Here is a 24,416-nt window from a genome sequence, read left to right as displayed (position 1 = left end):
GCTGTAATGAGGAAGAAGAATCATTTACTTAAGCTGTTATTAGTGTTTGGCATTAATTAAGGTATGTATTGTATATGCATTACCCATCAGTTCCCATCACTTTAGTCACTTAGTTGTGAGTCATGTCTGACCCTTTTTGACCCTGTGGGCTGCAGCACGCCAGGCTTCCCTGTCCATCACCAACACCTAGAGCTTGCTCAGACTCATGTCCATCAGGCTGATGATGCCATCCAACCATCTCATCCTGCCATCCCCTTCTCCTGCCTTCAGGGTCTTTTCTAATGAGCCAGTTCTTCACATCAGGTAGCTAAAGTATTGGAGCTTCAGGTTCAGCATCAGTCCTTCCAATGAATATTCGGGACTGACTTCCTTTAGGGTTGACTGGTTTGATCTCCTTGCAGTCCAAGGGACTCAAGAGTCTTCTCCAACACAACAGTTCAAAAGCATCAGTTTTTAGGCACTTGGCTTTCTTTATGGTCCAACTCTCACATCCATACATGACTACTGGAAAAACCATAGCATTGACTATATGGACCTTTGTCGGCAAAGTAATATCTCTGCTTTTTAGTATGCTGTCTAGATTTGTCATAGCTTTTCTTCCAAGGAGCAGGTGTCTTTTAATTTCATGGCTACAGTCACCATCTGCAGTGATTTTGGAGCCCAAGAAAGTTAAATCTCTTACTGTTTCCATTGTTTCCTTATCTATTTGCCATGAAGTGGTGGGACTGGATTCCATGATCTTAGTTTTTTGAATAGTAGCGACAAAAAGCAATAGCAAAGTCATCATTATTTCACAGATGAAAAAAAATGACATCTATAAAAATTAAATAAGCGATAATTATTAATAAAATGTCAGACAGACCTGATTCCAGCTCTCTTTGACCCTGCAATTGAAAATCCATGGTCCAGGGAATGTATGGGACAGTCAGGAAATGAAGTAACCAGTTGAGATTAATTAATAGTAACATCATATAGCTTTTAATTACAGACACTAGTCTGTTCTCACAGAAACTTTGAGAAGTAGGTAAAGAGTGATATTAATAATCTTACTAAAAAACTGGATAAGCTGGCCCTAAAGTAGTTTGGTTTGTCGAGATCCACAAAACTGCTGGGTGCAGTTTCATAATCATTCCATTATAGTGTACAGACTCATTTTACTTTTTGTAAACATTTTTGAAATGTCTTCTCGTTCATCCATTCATGTTCATTCTGTCATTCCCTAGTGCTGAAGGCAGTGCCAGACACTGAGCATACCAAAGGGGAAAAAGAAAAGAAAAACAAAACACAACTAATAAAACACCTTCCTTGACTTGGAGAGCTGATAGTCCAATGAGATGTGAGATGGTGACAGAAGCTAAACAAGTAATTAGCGTGTGATAAATTGTGATAAGGATCATGGTGATTTAATGCTAAAGGAAAAGGGAAGGGGGGGCTCTGAAAAGCCCTTCTGAGGTCAGAGGAAGCCACTGGGAGGAAGTGATAAGGAAGAGAGTCTTAAAGAGCAGAAGCTAAGTGGCCTATTTAGTTAGGCAAGGTAGAACAAGGGTCAGCCAGGAAAATGGCCTGTGCACAAGCTCCAAAGAAATGACCAGTACCATTTAGAGAAGTGCACATGATTCTGCAGGACACGAGCTGGGCTAGGGAAAGAGGAGGCGATCAGAGGATGGGGAGAGTAGGGGCTAGAATGCTCTGAAAGGTCTGAACAGAAGGGGTAGCCTCAGTGTTGCTGAGAAGCTTGAACTTTAGTAAAAAGCGGATGGAGAGACACTGTAGGACAATACTGAAGGACTTAATGACAGAATTGGGCTTGCAGTTTCAGAGATCACTCAGCAAACAAGGCAGAGAGTTGGCTGGCTGGTTGAGGTCACGATTAGGACGATAGTTAGGAGAATGTTGAATGAAATATAAGAAGTTTGAGTGACTGGGACAATGTGAATAAACAGAGATAATGACTCTGAGCAGAGAAGCTCACCTCCAGGTAAGGCAGCCAGGAAAGGACATCTCATGTTACACATGCCCCACCCACCGTGTCTATTTCACCTTCCTTAGAGACTTGAGGTCCCATCAGTTGCGCCACATAGGCACACACAATCGAAAGTCACTGCCATAATGAGCTACAGGTTTTGCTTTGTTTTTAAACTGTTGGTATTTGAAATATGTATTTAGGGCCTCTCAGAAACTTTTTTTGTTTTTAAAGACAGGCTGCAGGGTGAGGGTAAGTATGGTTAGAGTACATGATAACCTAGCAAAAAAGAAGCTGCAGAAATAGAGGTGATTTGAGTGGGGAAAGCAGCCTCACAGCAGCTTTATAAAGCCCACCAGAGGAGAGACTGCCCCTCATTGTTGTTGTTCAGTTGCTCAGGCTTCTCTGACTCTTTGCAACCCCGTGGACTGCAGCACACCAGGCTTCCCTGTCCTTCACTATCTCCTGGAGTTTGCCCAAACTCATGTCCATTGAGACAGTGATGCCATCCAACCATCTCACCCTCTGTCTCCCGCTTCTCTTCTCGCCCTCAATTTTTCCCAGATCACGGTCTTTTCCAATGAGTTGGCTCTTCACCCCAGGTGGCCAAGCAAAGTATTAGAGCTTCCGGATCAGTCCTTCTGATGAATATTCAGGGTTGATTTCTTTTAGGATTGACTGATTTGATCTCCTTGCAGTCCAAGGGACTCTCAAGAGTCTCCTTCAGCTCCACAATTCAAAAGCATCGATTCTTCAGCTTTCAGCTGCCTGCCAGTGAAGAAGACATAAGAGACAAAGGTTCAGTCCCTGGGTTGGGAAGATCCCCTGGAGGAGGACATGGCAACCCACTCCAGTATTCTTACCTGGAGAGTCCCATGGATAGAGGAGCCTGGTGGCTATAGTCCAAAAGGTCACAAAGAGTTGGACACAACTGAAGTGACTCAGCATGCACACCCTTTATCCTTCGTCTAGTTTCCCAGAAGCTAACATCTTGTAGAACTATAGTTAATTATCAAAACTAAGAAATTAACATGGTACAGTACTATTAACTATAAATGCTCATTAGAGGAGTCTTCATAAAGGAGATGGGACTCCAACTAGGTGCGGGAAATAGGTAAGATTTGACTGGTAGGGAGAAGGGAAACAGAGAAGATAGGGGCTTGATCAGAGGCTATGGTTGAAGCAAATAATGGTGATTAACACCCTTTCCATGTGCTGTAAAATACCAGATTCCTTCTCTGAATTTACAGAGGCTGGGTTTTCTGGACTCTCTCATGCTGATGAAAAGATGTGTTGAAACTTGTCTAATAACTCAGTGAAGGGACAGATTCATTTTCCAAGCTCCCAGTGGAATATTGAGCTCCAACTTGAGACCTTTGAAGAGTAATGAATCATAACTATTGACGTGTTTGAGTAGTACAGGATCAGGTTGTGTGCAGGGAGATTTTTTTTTTTTAAATGACCTATATGCAGTCACCACTAAACAGAGTTTCCTGAAGCGTAATCTGAGTTTATCTGCTTGTGCCAAAGCTATAATTCTCCTAGAGGCAGCTTCCTGAGACTTGGCAAGTGGAGAACACCATTCCTCCAATTAACTGGTATTGCTAGATAGGCTCTGGGAATGATCCTCATTCTAATGACCTTTATCAAGTGTTCATTAAATAAATGAAACCCAGGTTAGTTAGTTTGATCCTAGATGGCACTAGTGGTAAAAAAAACAAAAAACAAAAAACAAAAAAACCGCCTGCTAGTGCAGGAGACATAAGAGACATGAGTTCGAGCCCTGAGAGGGAAGGATTCTTGCTACTGCAGTATTCTTGCCTGAAGAATCCCATGGATAGAGGAGCCTGGCAGGCTACAGTCCATAGGGTTGCAAAGAGCTGGATGTGACTGAAGCAACTTAGCCCACACAGAGATTGGTAGTGCTCAATACTGGTCTGAGAAAGTTTCAGATAAATTGATAAAACTCTTGGTCCTGGTGTCCTCATCTCTGCCATCCACAGGATGAAATTTCATAAACATATTTACCCACATCTCCTTACCTAAAGCAAAACTAGACCACAAGGAATTATTCTCAAATTCACCCATGTTCCTGACACATTAGTGCTTTCATAACTGTGTCTTGAACTTTCACAATACATCATTTCCAGTGAACCTTGTTGTGCAGTCTCATTGAATTCTTCCCCCCTGTTTGCTTATCTTATCTGATAGATTCAGTAGCTAAGATGCAGACTGATTGATTTTTCCTGAATTGTGCCAAAATGGTGACAAAATTGGTGACTGACTTCTCACCCAATGCCTCTTATTTTATGCCAGTGTGTAAGTTAACTAGAAACCTAGGCTGAGATGACATATTCCTTATGTAGAACACGTTCCAAAATGTGAAACCTCAGAGCTCAGGAAATCTGAGTGCCAGGCTCCCATCAGGTCCACTTCTGACTAGTCAGCAGGACACTGTGCTGAATGCACTGTGACATTGACAAACTCTGCTCTTAAACAAATAAACAAATATTTGTATAAGTGGTAATCATTCTTAACATATATAGGCAACGTGTGGTTCACCCCCAGTATTTCACTATTAAAGGTGACTTTTTTATGATGAGGTTTGTTTGTTCATTTCTTGAAGTATTGACTATAATTCCCTGTGCTCGGGCCCAGCCATGTCTGCCTCTGCACCCCTGTGGACTGCAGCCCACCACACTCCTCTGTCCATGGGATTTTCCCAGCAAGAATACTGGCCATTTCTCCTTCCAGGGGGTCTTCCCAACCCAGGAATCAAACCCGAGTCTCCGGTGTCTCTTGCATTGCCGGCGGATTCTTTACTGCTGAACCTCTATGGATGTCCTACGACTCCCCGTGCTATACAGTAAATCCTTGTTACTTATCTGTCTTATGTATAGTACTTTTATCTGTTAATTGCACATCCCAAATTTGTCCCTTTATCCCTAATGAAATTATTGAAAACGGTTTTCTGGTTTAAAAGTCACCTGTGCACACTATTGCTCCCATATTTATGCTGATTGATTTTTTTTTAATTTTTGCTTTGAAGATAATCCTCTTACTGTTTAATAACTTAAAAACCATTGTTCTTAGTTTTAGGATATGTTCCCTTGGGCCATAATCATTTTCTGGCATGAAGACCTGACTTACCAATCAACCTAGTGAATTAGCTCCAAACTGCCTTGGAAAGAATTCTCAAGCTGGAATAGACCACGCTCATATCACTTGGTGGTCTTGAAAGCATAGTTTTGTGATTAGTTTGGTGAAGATAAATGAATGAGAGCACTCAAAAGTGATTTTTTTTTTTTTTTTTAGTTTTTGTTTCCTAACGTGAAGTTGATCTGCCTAAAACCAGTGTGGACAAAAGGTGGGGGAAATGGTCATATTGTTCTGGAAAGAGAAACGGAGAAGCAGCAAAGAATGCTATCAACATAAATCATTTCTAGGGGAAGAAAAGCCAGAATAAAGGTTATTCTAAAATAACTTATAAGAAGGAAGATATAATCAACCTTTGTTTCTTGCTCTTTAATGAATAAAATTCCGAGGCATTAAATGTTAGATAAACCTTTCACTTTCATTAACATCTAGATTTGATCTTTTAGCTAATTAATCTTGTTAACTAGAAAGTAAATATCCACAGTTCTAAGCATCAGAGTTGCAGCTTTGCCATGAAATGTCATGAAGCATAAGGAAAAGAAAATCCAACATATTTGAATCTAGGAAAGGGGCATTTGCTCTGAAGTATTGGATTTGGTCCTTGTATTTGTTAAACTATTTCTGTGTCTCATTTTCATTTTAGAGAAACTTGAAATTCTCAGATGGGTAAGGACCTCACCAGTCTCCAACTGCAGACTCTAGATACTTCTGCAGTAAAGCAATACAAGAGAGCTCTCTACCCCATTCTAAAAAGTACAGGGATTCTATCAACTTACACAGCGATAATGGTGTCGTTCTCTTTGTTGTTCTCTCCCTTTTGAGCGTGTCAGGAGATCTTATGGGCTGCTATTGGAAAGAAGTTCCAGTTCTTGGGAATAGTGAGACCTCATGTTGCATCCTCTTCCAGTAGCCTTGTCTTCTTCAACTTTTTCTTGGGCATATCCTCTCAAAGGCCATCAGCATTAGGGTATTATTTTAATGATGAGATAATTGCTAGGTTTGCCTGGTATTACTATACTATATCCAGGTGTTACTTATGTTGCCAAGCAATATTTACTTAAATGCTTCATTGAGAACTTTTTATAGAGGAATATGTTGTATGTATAATGAGAAATATGAAACTTATTCTCTATGTCTTTACTGTCATTTGCACATGCCACATTCTGTCTGGTTACAATATCATCAATTTTCTCTCCTTTCCTTTCTGCACTGTTTCTTTCCCATACTTTTTTCTTTTTTTTAAATCTTCCACAGATGTCACCTTCTACGTGTTGGTCTGTGTGTCTGCCTTACCCCTTTCTTTATTATTCCGTAACTTTTCCTGCTTAACTCACATACCTGAGCTTGCATGGAGGGCTTCATAGTTTCTGTGGAATCCTGTGGCTGGTTACTGAATGTGCTTCTCTGCACATTTGAGAGGCACTATTTGTCCCCTCATACTAACACTTTAATACAGAAATCCTGTCATTCACGAGGAAAGAGACTGACTTCCGCGTGTCTCCAAGAAAACCATCCCATTTAAAACCAAAACATGCTTTCTCACCTTAGTATGCCATGTTTCTTCTCTTTAAAGCATTCTTTTGCTCCAGCAGCACAGCCATTTTTCAGACTTCCTCCTAAAGATTAGGCTTTACATTTTAACACATAAATACCCAACAGGTATGGATTATTTTTACAATGACACAATATTTATTGAGTTTATTAGGAACAAACCAAAAATGCTCAAAGGAGGAAAGTAAAATGTAACTATAATTCCAGCACTGCTAGATCCTGATTTGATGCCCCAGTCTTTCTATGTGTATAACATAAATCAAACATTTTGAGATCATGTTCATCTTAACATATCAAAATATTAATATTTTTCTATTACACAAATATTTAAAAAATTAACTGCCTATTCTTTATTACTGATTTATTATTTTACTACTGTTGGATATTTTGGTTTTTTCCAAAACTTTGCTTTTCTAAATAATTCTGCAGTAAAAACTTGTGTGCAGAAAATGCTGTTTCTCTAGGTTGATTTCCTGGTGTGAACTAATAGGACAAAGGGTATGAACATTTTCAGGCTCTTGATAAGTATCTCTTAATAGATTATTGAAAGTGATTGTACTTAGTTTTCTGGTAGAGTCTTAGTATTTTTCTTATCATTCTGTTTGAGCTCTTTCTAAATAAATGTGGTTCAGTACATTTAAATGATCATAATTTCTATACTGGCAGCCAGATTGCACCCTACTTTACTCTGAGCTTCCTTGTCACCCCTGTATTTGTGAGACATAAAGTTGTATGCTTATAATCTTATTTTAGGTAAAGCCATACCTAGAGAATAGGGGTGACAGATTCATGATGGATGATTTGGCCAGCCTCCCTTCTCTCATTGCTAAGGAGATAGACAATAACTAGAGAAAGATCCTTGGTGGGAAGGAAAGAGATTGAAGCAAAAGAAAATGTGAAGAAATGCCTTGAGGGCTTTATACAGATACCCAGCTCCCAGTTCTACTCACAGTTAAGTCTCTTCATAACATTTAGCAAGACAAATTATGTGAACCTATTCTTTATTCAGTTCAGTTCACTTCAGTAGCTCAGTCGTGTCCAACTCTTTGCGACCCGATGGACTGCAACATGCCAGGCCTCCCTGTCCATCACAAACTCCCAGAGTTTACCCAAACTCATGTCCATTGAGTCAGTGATGCCATCCAACCATCTCACCCACTGTCCGTCCCCTTCTCCTCCCGCCTTCAATCTTTCCCAGCATCAGGGTCTTTTCAAATGAGTCAGCTCTTCATATCAGGCAGCCAAAGTATTGGAGTTTCAGCTTCACCATCAGTCCTTCCAATGAACACTCAGGACTGATTTCCTTTAGGATGGACTGGTTGGGTCTCCTTGCAGTCCAAGGGACTCTCAAGAGTCTTCTCCAACACCACAGTTCAAAAGCATCAATTTTTCGGTGCTCAGTTTTCTTTATAGTCCAACTCTCACATCCATACATGACTACTGGAAAAACCATAGATGGACCTTTGTTGGCAAAGTAATGTCTCTGGCTTCTTAATATGCTGTCTAGGTTGGTCATAACTTTCCTTCCAAGGAGTAGGCATCTTTTATTTCATGGCTGCAGTCACCATCTGCAGTGATTTTGGAGCCCAAAAAAATAAAGTCTGCTACTTTTCCCACTGTTTCCCCATCTATTTGCCATGAAGTGATGGGACATGAACAGTACAAACAGTATGTGCTTTCTTATATCACCTCTATTCTGTTCCTTGCTGTTTCTCTAGATATCTCTTTTGTCACTTCTATCATGTCAAAAGTGACCTTGATTTCCATTTTATCCTGATTTTATTGCATAAAAATGTAGTATATTAGAGTAAGGCAGCCTCAATGCATGATTCTGCTCCTCTTCTAGTCTGGCCTTTTCATTTAGGAAATCTTCAAAGAATGATTTGGCCTAAGATTTAAGAACAATTGAAATATTTCTATTGTTGTTTTTGTTAGCTTAAATATATACCTTGGCCCCATTTGAGTATTTCTGATTTTCCTCAGGGGACTAAAAACATTCTTTTTTCCTCAGAGGAAGCAAGAAGATCTTGCTTTTCTCCTGGTTTAAGGCCTGACATTTTATGGCTCTTCATTGTGTCTAGAATGTTAAATCTAGTTACAATAGGTAATGAAGATTAATCCTGTCATGTTTGGCTCACAGATTATGGCCAGTGGGGTTTTAGCATCTGAAGACAAAGGGAAACATTTCCTTAGGAAGGAGTTTGGTGCTTCAAAATGAAGCTCTCTGGCTTTGTGTTTGGTTTGTGGTAAATGGGATACAGAACGTTTGAACATGCACTACAGACTTTTGTGTTCACAAACTGAATTCAAGAGAAAAGGGAGGATGTAATCACTGTTTTATGGATGAAGTTAAGTGACTTTTAAGGATCACTGCAACTAAAAGTTGTGGAGGTGAAATTTCTAGGCTAGCTTTATTTGGACTGTATCATACTATTTAAAGTAAATAGGCTATAACAAAGTTTATAGTCACCTAAAATATGACTGCAACATGACGTTATCTGGAAGATTGTGACTGGGAGATGAAAAAAAAGCAAATCGGTCAAGGAGAGGATGAATGTGAATGTTATTGTGAAGAAACAAGGAAAAGGTTTTCCACCCATTTGAGAGTAGGTCAGTTCCAGAAAGGTCATAGTTTATCTGCATCAGTGGGAGATACTAGTGAAAGTTACCTGGTGCAAGACAGGAAATGCTTTAGACAATCGTAATGTGGACTGAACCCTCACAGTCAAGATAGAGAATGATGATTTTTGAAGTGACTTGTGAAATGAGATCAGTATTTCACAAATGTCTTGTGTTCAATAAATACCTGACTTTTCAGTAGAGAATAAATTCCAGTTTCTATATAAAAACAACTTGACATTTTTCAGTAATACTTTTTAATGAGCATTGCTCTGAGCTATAATATAATGAAATTTGCTTAAAAGTAGAACAGGCTGGTAATACTTGGCAGAACAAAGAGGCATATGGTAGAACAGTTGTGATTTATTGGCAAAGGCTTTCAGTTTTTGGAAAGCTAGAGGCTTTCGGCATAGTGGACTGCATCTTGATATTCAGTCCCAGAAAGGAACCACAGCAAAACAATATGCTTAAATCACATTAGCCTGATATATATTTAAATCATTTTCCCTTTGAATTAATGGTTATAATTACAGGCTATGTTCATACTGCAAAGTGAAATAGACTATTGAGGGAATTTTCCTGGTAATTCATATTCTATACCATTTTATAAGAAATATAGAAAATTGTGGCTTTTTTGAGGGCAAGGAATTGATTATTTGGGTTAAAAAAAAAGCAACTGATTCTCCTCACTTTGTGTTAGTAAGTGTAGCATATTAAATTTAGTTTCCTACAAATTTACTTCAACATTTTTTTACTCTGATAAGAATACTTACATGAGATTTACCCTTTTAGCAGATATTTAAGTGTACAAGATAATATTGTTAGCTATAAACTTATTTTTAATAAATAATAAGAGAATATGTATATATGTAAGTTAAGCTAGGAGCATGCTATAATAGTAAAATCACTTAGAAGCAATATTAATATCTAATCAGAAGATCAATGATCTCTCAAGTAGGCCTGATTACCAAAACACCAAATGGCATTTCCTTTATCTTTTTATAGAGAGAAGGCTATTTTTGTTTTTATAATTTAAGAAATCTCAAATGAACAGTGCATGAATCACCTATCTATTTTCCTTTTATGGTATATTAATTCAGTATGTTTATTAAAGCCATTTATTCTCCTGTAGTATTATTTTATTCTTCAATTAAACCAGTACATTAATGCCTTTAGGAATTCCCCCTAACCTCAGCTTGTCATCATGAATTTATTGAAATGAAGCAAATGGTAAAATAATGAGCTGCCAAATGGTTTCCTTTTGGTTTCACTAATTTATGTTTGTGGCTTGTCAGTCACACTCTATATACAGCTAGAAATTTGCAGCTGAGAAGAAATTCTCCCACTTAGGGATTACCTTGTCAGACTGCACAGAACCTGATATAATCATTTTATTCTTTTTATTCCCCTGCTTCATCAGTCTTTACAAAGTTTTCTGAAAACATGCAGTTTTTCCTACTTTAACCTTTTTGGGTACTTATTTCCTTCCCTTTTTGAGTAATCTCTTCTTATAACAGCTTTAGGAGGGGGATAAGAAGAGTAGAGATAACTGGAAATGGTCATAATAATGCTCCTAATAATAATAGTCTATCATGTGAAACTGACTTTAAGTGGGTGACGGAGCCCCTGACGTTTCACTGCCAGGCTGAACTACAAATCAAGATGTACGTGAGAGGGGTTGGTTATTTGTCTACTGTCGTGACTCTGTCATTTTCTTTTCTCCTTTTGTGTTGGCCTTAATGGAGGGCAGCTAGCATTGCATTTGTTTTTGCTGGAGCCTTCCCTGTTCAACATGCTCAGCACGCCTACTTCCCATTGCCATTTCCTCAAAACCTGTTCCTCTCCTGTAAAGATATATAGAATCATGAGAATTATACCATCTCAGGCTTATTTTATTCCCTTTTCTTATTTTTGTTCTACAAGTTTAGCCATCTTGAAAACCCTAATGGAATCTTTTTTCCCCCCAAAATATGAAAAGCAGAAGGGAGAAACTTTACATACTTTTCACCAAGTTCAAATAATATTAAACCTCTAAACTTTTGAAGCATACAAGTAAGTTAACATCAGGATTATAGAATGATGCTTTTTCGGATATGCACTTTTTTTTTCCTCAGATAAAGTGTAATAAATAAACCATGTCAGATATAATAGGATTCAGTTGAATAGTATTTCTTCAAAGAACAAGTAAAGATGGCTTGTAAATTAGAATTAAATGCATCTAATTAGCAGCTATTATATTGCTTAATTTGGGGGCAGTTTTAAGGAACAGGGAGTCATTTATATCACATGTTTTTAAACAAATTGTAGAGGAATAGAAATCACTAAATTATTACCAATTCTTTCTAGTCTTCAAAAGATTTCTAAGTGTGGCAGCAGTCCCTAAATTTTCAATGCCTCTGGATCCTGGAATAAAATAAAATGGATGCCTTGGAAAAACCTGCTATTTGTTCACTTTTATCATGGCGTTGTATTTAATAAGCCTTTAGTTGAATACACATAATGGGGAGAAATCTGTTCTGAAATTTAAATTAATGAAAGCTTTTCACAGTGGCTTCCAAATAAAAAAATTTAGGCTTCTTTTCAGAGCATGGGTAAGGATGGGAATTCTGATTAGCCACACAATGTAGATTGCTTCGCGATTCATCTCTGCAAATCAGCAGTTTGAAATCCTATAGTTAGCATTGGGTGCTCTCCAGTAAGATTTTATGAACATCAGCTTGTTATTTGGCAAAAAAGGCAATGTCAGTTGTCCAGACATCATATTTTCTCAATGAGCACATGTTCATATGTTAAATAATCATAGTACTAAATCAATTACATTATTATTTCCATTGGCAGAGGTTAATACCTTGTGAGGTATGTTTACATCATCAGAAGGCTAAACTGTGAACTTTGGGGCAAAGGAATCATTATACAAATGGAGATGATAAATAGGCCAAAGAATTGGTGTTTCTTGAGGATTTGGGTGCCCTTTTACCTATTTTAGGAGAAGGAAATGGCAACCACTCCAGTATTTTTGCCTGGAGAATTCCATGAATGGAGAACCTGGCAGGTTCCTGTCCATGGGGTTGCAACCAGTCAGAAACAACTGAGCCACGATGGTTTGCTCACTCATTCACTTAGCTATTTTAATTTATATGAGTTTATGTTTTTGGCTTTCTTCATAAAATAATTCAATAAGACTAACAGAGCTAAACGGGACTGTTTGAATCAACACTGTAACAACCTTTGCATAAACCAGTGCTTTAACAGCTTCTTTGCTCAGAGTATCTGTTCTGAAGTGGGAAGGCTGGATTTAATTTCACTAGTAACTATTTCCTGGTTCTTCCTGTTTGCCAGGCAGCATGCTGGGTGATACAGAGTACGTGTTGCTTCACCCCTCAGAACAGGTCTGATGGGCCTTCCTGGAGAAGCAACACCTACAGAAAGTTTTCCTAAGTGATTCATATTCTAAGTTCATCTTTCATCTGGAAAATGTCTCATTGAACTCTATGATTATTTTTCCTCTGCCTTCTGGATAAGGGTAAGAAGGCTGTTAGAAAGCTTTGGAGAGATTATTCCACTCTAAAACAATACAGGAACCATCATTGAAACTGGGGAGCATGCGTGCTTTTCCATACTTTCGTACAATCAAGCAGCACTGACCAAGTGCTGTTTGAAGAGCCTGCACTTCCAAAAGGTGGTATGTGAGCTGGACCCTCTTTCTGTCCTGAGAATTGCAACCGTTGCATGTTTGCCGGCAAGATTTTGTTATTTCCCATTTGTGGCAAAGTGACTTGCACGAACAGCTGGGTTTTGCTGCTATCACTTGGAAGTTTATTTCCCCCAGTGTCTGTTCAAGCCCTGCTTTGGGAGAAGATGAAATTCTTCTTAGAAATTATTCCTAGAGAATTCTTTCTTTAAGAGGGTACACTTTGCTAACTCAGTCCCACTTTCAAGGGAAAACAGAAATTTATTCATTCACAATTGTAAATGTATATCATAGTGTTCAAGGAACTAAATATTCAAGTTTTGCTATTGTTGTTCAGTCGTCCAGCTGTGTCCAACTCTTTGTGACCCCATGGACTGCAGCATGCCCGGCCTCCCTATTCCTCAGCATCTCCCAGAGTTTGCCCAAGTTCATGTTCATTGCATCTGTGATGCCGTCCAGCCATCTCATCCTCTGATTCAAGTAAGAAGTAAATATTCAAGTAGTAAGCTATTATTTATTTAAAGCAATGCAAACAGTTCTTTAAATGTGATTAAACATGCTTGGGAAACAATAAATTCACTGAGATGGCTCGCTAGTATCCTCGATTCAATGGACATGAACCTTGGGTATACTCCAGGAGATGGTGAGTGACAGGAAGGCTTGGCGTGCTGCAGTCCCTGGGGTTGCAAAGAGTCAGACACAACTAGCAACTGAACAACATCAACAGCAAGGCTTTTCCAGGTTCAGCTTTGCACAAGAGACCCATCTCTCAGAACCTTCAGGTAGATCTCAATGCCATGGTGCCACTGTCACCTCCCACCTTTACCCTCTTCTTAAATCAGAATATTTTATTTTGTCTTATCTTTTCCTCCAAATGTGTACTTATTGTATAGCCAGGAAGAGTAAATATAACAGAGAAAGGGCCAATCTCATAACATAATTCATGAGGGAGTATCTGTCCTTGACAATGCATTTTATATATTTTGCTTTAAGAAGCATAGTTATTGAGTATGACATTCTGAAGATTTATTTCTTATTCCTTTTGAAGTTAAAACTGCTCTTTTTGGTTACACATTTATCAAAGACAATCATTTATAGTTTATAAAGAATATTGCCCTTATATACACAAAACTGTCCCGATAATGGTCATTGAAAGCAGCTACTCCCACCCGCTGGTGTCAACACCAGTATTCAATCTAGATTGACTTCATCTTGAAGTGTAATCCAATAAGACCAAAGAGCAAACACTTCAGGTCCCAGAGAAGATAATAAAATACCCATAAGCTTTCTGGATCCTTGGATTGATTGACACTAATAAGGGAACCAATTTTCAATCTTGGGAAAGAAATGTATTCATCTCCAATGACGATTTCACGCTCCTGCCGCTGTACTTGGTTGGGAGGAGGCCAAAAAGCATCATCCTCTTTGGGAATTTCAATGTCATCAGCTATTCCCTTCAGTTCCTCCATCACACTTTTTACTTAAGCCTGTTTTCTGATCATGACATCAATTTTATAATCACTGCTATTGGCATATTTTGATTTCTATCAGATCAAAACTCAGACTCTAGGAATTCAAAACTAAACTTGCTATTGTGACCCATGCAATAATACAGACATAAGTCCCTATCTATTTCTCTGAAAGTTGTTTTTAATTTAAAGGAAATCTACATTCACTTAGACTAGTTAATTAGCACTTGTATAGTTACTTTGGTGGTGGTTAGAAGAGCCACTTGTATAGGAATTTTGATAGTTTTGCTGGAATAAGGAAACATTAAAGCAGAGTTGGGAACTCCAACACTGCTCAGTCAAGCAGGAAAGGAATATTTTGGTTTGCCTTGCCTTGCCTTCTCTTTCCCTTGCTTCCTGTGTTTCAACATTTAGTGGCTGCTTATGAGAAAAGAGCACTCCAATTTAAAGTGAAATTTTAGAATTCTTAATTGATGGTAAGTAATTGAAACAAACAAAAAATATATAGTTAAAATCTAAAGTAAAATTCTAGGGAAACCACCAAAAATTAAATAAATAAAAAATGATGACTGGTCAGATAGGGGCCCTGAAGTTTATATAAGAAATTTGCCTTAAAACACTGTAGACTTCTGTCATTGTTATCTGTCATCATCATCATCATTATTATTTGAATTTGTATAAAAGTTGTTGACAGTAGAATATGAACTACAGTACCTGGTAAGGTCTCCTGTCCCAAGGTGTGGCAGTATAGGTCACACTCCCAATATCTACTCACATCTGAATTCTGCTTACTGACAAGATGGAGGAGACATGCTAGCAATGACTGTCAGTGATGTTAAGATGAAATCTTTCATCTTAAAATATAAATCTTAAGAGTGTGCCTAGTATCATTCTGGCTTTAAAACTTTTAAAATTGAATCAACCATTCAGTTTGAGAGTGGCAGCAGATGATGTGGTTAAGATGTCCCTCTTCCATGCCTACTTCAACTATTGTTTTACTGGGTAACCTTGGCCAAGTTTCTTAGTCTTTCTGACTTTCAGCTCCCTTATTTGTAAAAGGAAAGATGGCTTCAGATGATCTTTAAGGCTATTTCCAGATCTTGAATATCATAAATTTATAAACTAATTCTTGTAAATGGCCGGTTAGATTGATTTCTCCATTAACAATTATTTACTGAAGGACCCAATATATATTCAGTCTAAATTTGTCATATTATTCCCCTTTCTGAATCCTCTAAAGATGACCATGTCCTCTGTTATATCTGATGCAATGATGCTTTGATAGATATTTATTCTGAGCTTCTGTTTCCTCCTCTCAAATGGTTTCTGAGACTGGGCAGCTGCTGAGGGTTATTCACTATCTCCTGGGAAATCATCCAAAACAAGAGTGCAACCAAAGAAGGACATGAGATGCCAACAGGGATCAAGTTCTGACTCTTTCCTTTGTGGCAAAAGAACAGGAGTCTTTGACTTTTAGGCTAACATAGGTCAGGGCCTCAGAAAGCAACTAGTTCAGTTCCATCCATGATGCAGAGTGGATTGGCATGCTACATCTTTTTGAAATGGACTACTTCTGAGGCCGCTTGTAGCATCTTTGAACAACTATAGCAGTAGCTATCTCAGATAAAATATATAAATGTAGCCATTTTAGAAATCTAATGTGTATCAACGTAGGTGGTTGATAAAGTATGTGGAAGAGAATCTAAGAATGGATTGGGGGATTTTGAAAAACATTAGATTCAGAAACCTGTTTTTCATAAATCATCAATTCCTGGCATCACTGTCAGTGTGCCCGTTTATCTTGTCTATCTGTGAGATTGAGCAATCAGGAAATTTCCTTTGTTGAACTTTCATCATTTCACACACTAGCTGTGTTCAGCTTCTGCAAAACTGAAACCACACACACTCCCTGACAATAGGTGTTATCTGAAGGAATATATTGCTCAGAGAATTGAAAAGCTGTATCTCTGGTCAGGGGGTCTCTGGACTCAACCAGCTAATTATTCTTATTATGCTACAGAAATGTATTTTTGTCAGTGGCATCCGGACACCAGTTTTAAACATCTGCCTGATTAGGTGCGCTATGACACAGGTGATTCTGCCTGAGGAGCGATCAGTCACTGCAGACTCCTCAAGCTTCCAGAATAAGTCTGTCCAAACCAAGGAAACCGAAGGAGGCTTGAAAACTATTTGAGGGATTTGGGGATTATTTATAATTTACCGTGGTGCCTTTGTTGTATTGATTATAACTTTCTCGGCTTATGGGGATTAATTAATAGGACTAAATATGAAAGGCTGCACACTAATGTCATTAACAGGAGCTATAATTACAGAACATAATTGCCAATAATTCTTCAATGGTTGTTCAGTAATCAGATTCTTTTGAGGTTAAATGAAAATCAAATAGACATTTTATTCATAGAGATAGTAGCAATAAAATAATGCATAATCACACTTGTTTTTAACGTCACTGCTGCTGCCCCATGTGCCAAAGGAGGCCTATTGTATGTCCAGGAATAGTTGGGTAGGCCAGGATGGGGTGATGATTGAAATTATAGCTTTTGCAGTTAGAGAAACATGGATGCTAGTCTTGACTTGTGTAACGTACTGCTTGTGTGACCTCTGAGTACCAACCCCTGCCAAATCTCTGTTTCTCTTCTTTTAGTAAGGGCAGTGCCTCGCTGATGGTGTTGTTTTTGAAATTAAGTGGAATAATACTTGTGAAATCTTTAATATCATGAATGGTGCATAATAGGTACAGTTAAAACTAAAGGCTGTTTGTGGTCATGCAGAGGCAGTGGTGCCAGCAGCAGCCCAGACCCAGCTGATGATGTGTCGGAAGCAGACTCTGGGCCCACGCCCTTAGCTGTGAGCCTGGGTGCTTCAGTTTTCTCTTCTGTAAAACTGTAGTAATTTGTCTGCCTGATAGAGCTGTTCATAGGATTACATGAAGTAATGTGTATAAAAGAATTAGAAGGTTAGTACATAAGAGGATTGGTGTTATTGTTGTTGTCGTCTAGTCGCTGAATCATTTCTGACTTTTTGCGAACCCATGGGCTGTAGCTCACCAGGCTCCTTTGTCCATGGTGTTTCCCAGGCCAGAATACTGGAGTGGGTTGCCATTTCCTTCTCCAGGGGAACTCCCTGACACAGAGATCAAACCCTTGTCTCCTGCCTTGGCAGGCGGATTCTTTACCACCAAGCCTCCAGGGAGGCCCCATTGGTGTTATTACTGCTATTTTATTATTATTACTACCTGTGTGGAAAAGCTCATTCATGGATAATGAAGTACAGAAAATTACCAAAGAAAACTGAATCTTGACATGCCTCAAGAAGAGTTATTGAAGCCCGTTAGAAAGAAAAGACTAGATGTATTAGCTCTGGCTTCATTGGCTTTGAAATCAGAATCATACTTGGAATATCACCATCTAGACTGGCTTGGGGTGAGATGAAATGGACTTGAAAGAGGACCAGGGAAGGAGGTGGAACCTTCAAAAATCCAGCAGATATAGTTGATTATCTGTGATGTGCCCCAAAACAAGAGAAAATAAAAAGGGAGGCATCTTGTTTCCTTCGTACATTCGCAAAGAGATCTATAGGAATTGGGGGAACATCTTCCCCAAATGTGAATGTTTTTGGCTCCCTTCCTGTTCTCCCTGCCTGATCCTCCCCACTCCTGTCCCAACAATCAAAAATATACCAAGTAAACTCTAAATTCCAGGAAAGAAATTATTCAGAAGACAAAGCTAGAGACCAAGGGCCTGTATACAAAGCCACTTCTGAGCTGTGGTCATCTTTTTCTGATCCCTGCAACCTTCTTGTGCTGTCTCAATCTCCTCTGAACACAGAGCATGTGAGAGTAGTCTGTGAGTGGGATTCATTTGTATACTTTAACACACTTCCTGGAATTTACTCTCTTTGCTTTAAACAGAAGTGTGAGCAGATTCTAGCTACCCTGAATGGGTTAAGGAAGCTAACTGGAGTGTTCAGCTGTTCCCCATACCTTTATTTTTTTTGTGTGAAAAACCTGCTTTCGACCCGCTGCCTTCATCTATCTTCCCCAACAGGGTATTGATCAGCTCTTGAAATGGTCTTTCTCACTTCTAGACACTCTCCACAGATACTGTAGGAGCGAAGGAGAATATGGTCCTGCCCTTGAAACACAGTTATTTTAGAACTGAGCTTTAAGAGCCTCTGATAAGGGAGATGATGCATAGCAATTCTCTACTGGCCATGGAGGCCTCAGTCAACAACAAAAAGGAAAGCCAGCCCCCAGTCTCTGAGTGGACTGTTTAAAAAATGCCTTTGTGAACTAGTTGCTTGAAACTCAGACACCACTACTTCATTGATATAATGAGTTCTCAGACGTCTCCTTAACCCTTAACGTCCCTGAGGCAGGTAGTATTGTGCAACCACCATGGTTAAAACTTTGTCAGGCTAGCAAAGTCCAGTTATAACTTTGGATGCCAGGATAACATGATGTGGTCAGAAACTGAATGGGACTCATTTAGAGTCCAGTCGCTGTTGGCTACTCTTGTGATCTGAGCAGGAGGAAGGGGAACTAGAGGGTTCCAATGACAGTGAGAGGAAGGATCCTATAATCTTGCCCATGTGCGTCTTAGTTATCGCTGTATCTCCCACCACCATCTGTTACCCCTTGGATGAGTAAAGAATGACAGGCTATGCCAAGGCAGAAAGAGTAAGGCCTTGTTCAAGTTAGATTTGAATTCCTTAAAGGAAAGAAAAAGTGAAGAAAAAGAAATGAAAGGAATGGAAGGCATTCAATAGAAATGGCTTCTGTAGAGGGGAAAGTTGAGGCAGTTCCTTTCAGCTCCCAGAGGGGCAGCCATAAATGTAAGAATACCTGTTGTTGACTGAAGACTAACCATGGACCACGTACTGTGCTGGCCCTTCACTTGCATTATCTCACTGAATCCCACCAGTAACAATTTCATGTAGAAGCCATTATCAACGTCATTTTATGGATGAGTAACCGTGATTTAGAGGGATTAAGTATCTTGCCCAAAGTTGAAGAACTAGCAAGTGATGCAGCCAGGATGCCATCATGCTAGTTGGATTCTGAAGCCTGTCTAATTAAAAATGATGCCTTCTAGCCACATATTCAATTGAGGAATGCCTGCTCGTAGTTGCCTTTCATTGAGACGACAGAATGTGAAACACAAAGCAGTGAATAGAGAAATGCCAGATGATTCAGTCAGAAAATTATAATTTAGTTAAAACCTTTTGATTTGAGAAAAACTCCTTTGTAATGTTTTTATTGCAGTAATTTTGATAGCAAGTTAATCTTTTCCTGTACTAACTACTTCATGTTGCCTTTAACTTTCTTTTTTTTTTTTTGCCTTTGACTTTCTATGCTAAGTATGTATTTGTTTTGTAAGAAAAGAACAGCATTTTTTCAGTTTCATAACTATATCATTATGAATATGTATTCATAATCTAAAACTCCATGCAAGACAATTAAAGAAGTAAAACCTCTCTACCTAGATTTTGCTCTAGAGAAATCATTTAACTAATCTGGACCTCAATTTGTTCATCTATAAAATGGGGAAGCAAGTTTACAAAGGTCACTAGAAATGTATAGAAAGTGCTGAGCATAGTGCTTTAGCTTTAACAGATTCTCAAGAAACAAGGCCTGTGATCATTAATGATGTCTTCTAGTATTATTATGATTGTTATTATTATTATTATATAAAGCATTCCCTAATACAGCTTACCATTTTGTCCTATTTGGGGAAATGATCACCTTTGAGAAAGATCTCCAAGGCCCCCTCTACAATTACATGCTCTCTATATTGTTTTCCTTCCAGATTGGAGATTTCCTGTTTTTACAAATATTGTTCCTCTGATTCATTATTAAAATGTTATTGTGTTGTAATCAAAATGCTAGAAATTAACTTTCATAGCATTTATATTTTTCTCTTTTCATTAAAAAAGAAACGTATTGCTATTACATAGTCTTCTGACTTTAAAGACACACTTTGTAAGTACTGCTTTTTTAAACTGTGTGGCTTAGGTCTTGACTGGTACATAAGCGTTCTCAGAAGATGTGTAAACTGAAATAACATGTGGAAAAAAAGGCTCAGTGTGAGTGAGAATTCCAACCCCTCACAGCTGTGGATTTATAAAGATTCCAGTTTTGCGTTGACTCTAATTTCAGGACAATATTGAGCTAAAATTAGGTCAAAGACTAGTGAGTATATGGTGATTCTGTTAGGGAGAAAATTGTTTCCATGTATCCACATTCTCTCACGAAGGTGTAATTCTCTGAAAATTTGCTATTAAGCCATTTGTTATTGAATAACATTGTTTAAAGTAGTTATTTCTCATTCTCATCCAAGGTAGATTCTTATTTAACTCCAAAAGGAATTTTAGAGTTTTCTTAATCAATAGAGAAACAGTGCAAATAATGGGACTCTATTGAGCATTTTAAAAATCATGTGAATGTAAATCCATGGCTAATTCATTTCAATGTATGACAAAAACCACTGCAATGTTGTAAAGTAATTAGCCTCCAACTAATAAAAATAGATGGAAAAAAAAAATCATGTGACAGTTGAATCCGACAGAGTTCAATTTCTTTTTTTTTTTAATATCTTCATTACTTGTTGAATTAACTAATATGCTTTTTTCTTTCATCTGCAGTTTGCCTTTTTCATTGAGTTTCTGGAAAAAGTAATTGATATGAAAAGTGCTTAGCATTAAGTCTGCTGTGTTTTTAATGCTCATTAAATTCTAATCATTAACATGATCCCTTCTTTCTTCAAACATTCCCCCAACTTTCCTTTCCCATTACTCAGCTAACATAAACAGCTGAGCTAAGAAATTATCTCATTTGAAATATTTTTCTGACAAAAATAGGTGACCAGTTTTCTAGATTTAGTTTCCCCCCTCCATTGGCAGCTCCTTATTAATTCTGTAAGTAGAGTATGCATGTTTTTCTTTTTTGTTTTTAATTTCAGTGACCTCAAGCACAAAATTTGCTAAATTCCTGGAAGGAAACCAGGACAGTTATATTTAAACTGTGTAAAGAGCAACAAAAGCATGAGGTAGAGACTGACTTAAACTCAAGTTCAAATAGCTAATCACCTCACTAATGCAAAAATAAAAACAAGCAAAAAAAGTTCTGTCATAGAAGACAAAACACACCTTTTCCAAGGATAATTAACTGCTGATTGTCTAAACCATCTCTTTCTATAAGGGGAAAGTCAATATTACTTTGGAAATCACCTCCCTTCCTTATTTTTTTCCTCCTGCTACATTTTGAAATGTGCTACCACAAATTCTAGTGACCTTGAACAAGAAATCTCCAGTTGTCCAGTTTATGCCAGCCACTAACTGGAGAGCCCTGGGTCTGTCTGCTGATCTCAGAAACTTAAATTTCCTCACCTTGAGTAAAAAGGTGGAAATAAGTAATGTTTTGGAGAATATTTTCTGAAATTTGTTTTCTGCATGACTGTGAGTCCAAGACTCTGCCAATATCATCACTTACTAAGAGTAACAATTGCTGTTTATTAAGCACTTAATCAATCTTCTCAAGAGACCAAGTAGATAAGTACTAATATTATGCCCTTTTATAGGTTAAAACACTGAGAATGGGGATTTAATAATTTTCCAATGATTACATAGACTTAGGTTTCTAACCGAAACCATACTCAGATTGCGGAGCCCATGTACTCTATTTGTGAGTAACAACATGAAGACCAAAATATATTACAGAAGATACACACACATATTTTAAATGTCAAATATAAATTTCTTTCCGTCTGGAATATTTAGCAAAAAGAGGTCGTTAACTAGATTTCATTTTGCTGTACTTTGAGCATAAATCTTCCTAGCTAGGCTTCAGCCGTTTGTCAGCTGAGAAATTTCAGGTGTGCACGTTGGATTTAGAAAAGGCAGAGGAACCAGAGATCAAATTGCCAACATCTGTTGGGTCATATAAAAAACAAGAGGATTCCAGGGGGGCGGGGGGGAAATCTACTTCTGCTTCATTGACTACACGAAACTCTGTGTGAATCACAACAAACTGGAAAATTCTTAAAGAGATGGGAATACCAGACCACCTTACCTGCCTCTTGCAAAACCTGTATGCAGGGAAAGAAGCAACAGTTAGAAACAAACTGGAACATTTGACTCATTCAACATTGGTAAAGGAATGCATCAAGGCTATATATGGTCACCCTATTTATTTAATTTCTATGCAGAGTACATCACGTGCAATGCCAGGCTGGATGAATCACAAGCTGGAATCAAGATTGCTGAGAGAAATATCAATAACCCCAGATGCGCAGATGACACTACTCTAGTGTCAGAAAGCAAAGAGTAACTTAAGAGCCACTTGATGAAGGTGAAAAAGGAGAATGAAAAAGCTGGCTTAAAACTCAAATTTTAGAAAATGAATCATGGCATCTGGTCCCATCACTTCATGGCGTATAGATGGGGAAAAAATGACTTTATTTTCTGGGCTCCAGTATCACTGGGATGGTGACTGTAGCCATGAAATTAAAAGATGCTTGCTCCTTGGAAGAAAAGCTATGACAAACCTAGACAGCATATAAAAAAGAAGAGACATCATTTTGCCAAGAAAGGTCCATCTAATCAAAGCTGTGGTTTTTCTAGTAGTCATGAATGAATGTGAGAGTTAGCCCATAATGAAGGTTGAGTGCCAAAGAATTGATGCTTTTGAACTGTGGTGTTGGAGAAGACTCTTGAGAGTCCCTTGGATTACAAAGAGATCAAACCAATCAATCCTAAAGAAAATCAACCCCGATTATTCATTCATTGGAAAGACCGATGCTGAACCTGAAGCTCCAATACTTTGGCCTCCCGATGTGAAGGACTGACCGTGGAGAAGACCCTGAGGCTGGGAAGGATTGAATGCAGGAGGAGAAGGGAATGATAGAGGATGAGATGGTTGTATGGCATCACCGACTCAATGGACATGAGTTTGAGCAAGTTCTGGGAGATAGTGAAGGACAGGGAAGCCTGGTGTGCTGCAGTCCATGGGGTCACAAAGAGTAGGACACGACTGGGTGACTGAACAACAACAAAAAGTGATAAAATTATCTAAAAGACAATCAATCTATATTTATAGATCACTTATATTTCTTCTCTCTCTTTTTTTTTTTTTTTGACTTTTTATTTGTGGGTGGTATATAGTTGTTTATGATACTTACTTGCATGCAAACACCAGCATGGTAAAACCTGAAGTCAGTTGAATGAATTTTGATGTTGCTAAAATATCTCACATCACTTAGGGTCTCAGGTCTAAAAAATGGCTTCAAGGCATAACAGGGGCCAGAAGCAGGAAAGGACAGAGGAGACTCCAACCTTGCTTTTCCTGTTCCTGATGGTCAGTGTGTTTGACATGATTAGGTGTGGTTTCCAGAGTAAATAATCTCAGCGATGGTAACATTTGCTGGGATTGTTACCACTTTCTTCATGGAGAGTGCCCTGAGGCATGGAGAAAAGGGAGATAAAGTAGCAAGAAATAGAGGTATCCTGAGACTTCACAAATTCAGGCCCACATTTGCAAAGCCACCTGGTAAACATAGTGTGTTGTTTCTTTTACATTAAAATAAATCTAGCATAATGAAATTAAACATATATGAATGTTTAAGATAGAAGATGTAGAACACATGAAAATCCATGGCTGATTCATGTCAATGTATGGCAAAAACCACTACAATATTGTAAAGTAGCCTCCAACGAATAAAAATAAATAATAAAATAAATAATAAAATAAAATACATCCTTAGAATTTAAGGCACACATTAAGAAGACATAACCACTGAGGAATACGGTGCTGTTAGGATAAAATGTAATTAATAAAACACAAAATGTGTTTTACGAAAAAAAAAAAGAAGATATAAAATGCATTCATTATATCTCTATAGGGCACAATGATTACAGGCTTCTGAGACATTTATTTTTCTTATATTGGAAG

The 24,416-nt window shown here is 38.1% G+C and overlaps 1 protein-coding gene and 1 pseudogene across 22 annotated transcripts in view; one reads left to right on the top strand and one right to left on the bottom strand.

Annotated features, from left to right (window-relative positions):
* Positions 1-24,416, top strand: part of NRXN1 (neurexin 1) — a 1,158,212-nt gene that overhangs the window by 279,856 nt on the left and 853,940 nt on the right. The window lies entirely within an intron of this gene.
* Positions 14,177-14,583, bottom strand: LOC110136507 (protein mago nashi homolog pseudogene; annotated as a pseudogene).

Source organism: Odocoileus virginianus, chromosome 2, assembly GCF_023699985.2.
Source record: "Odocoileus virginianus isolate 20LAN1187 ecotype Illinois chromosome 2, Ovbor_1.2, whole genome shotgun sequence".
NCBI lineage: Eukaryota > Metazoa > Chordata > Mammalia > Artiodactyla > Cervidae > Odocoileus > Odocoileus virginianus.
This window is presented reverse-complemented; position numbering and strand designations above follow the sequence as displayed.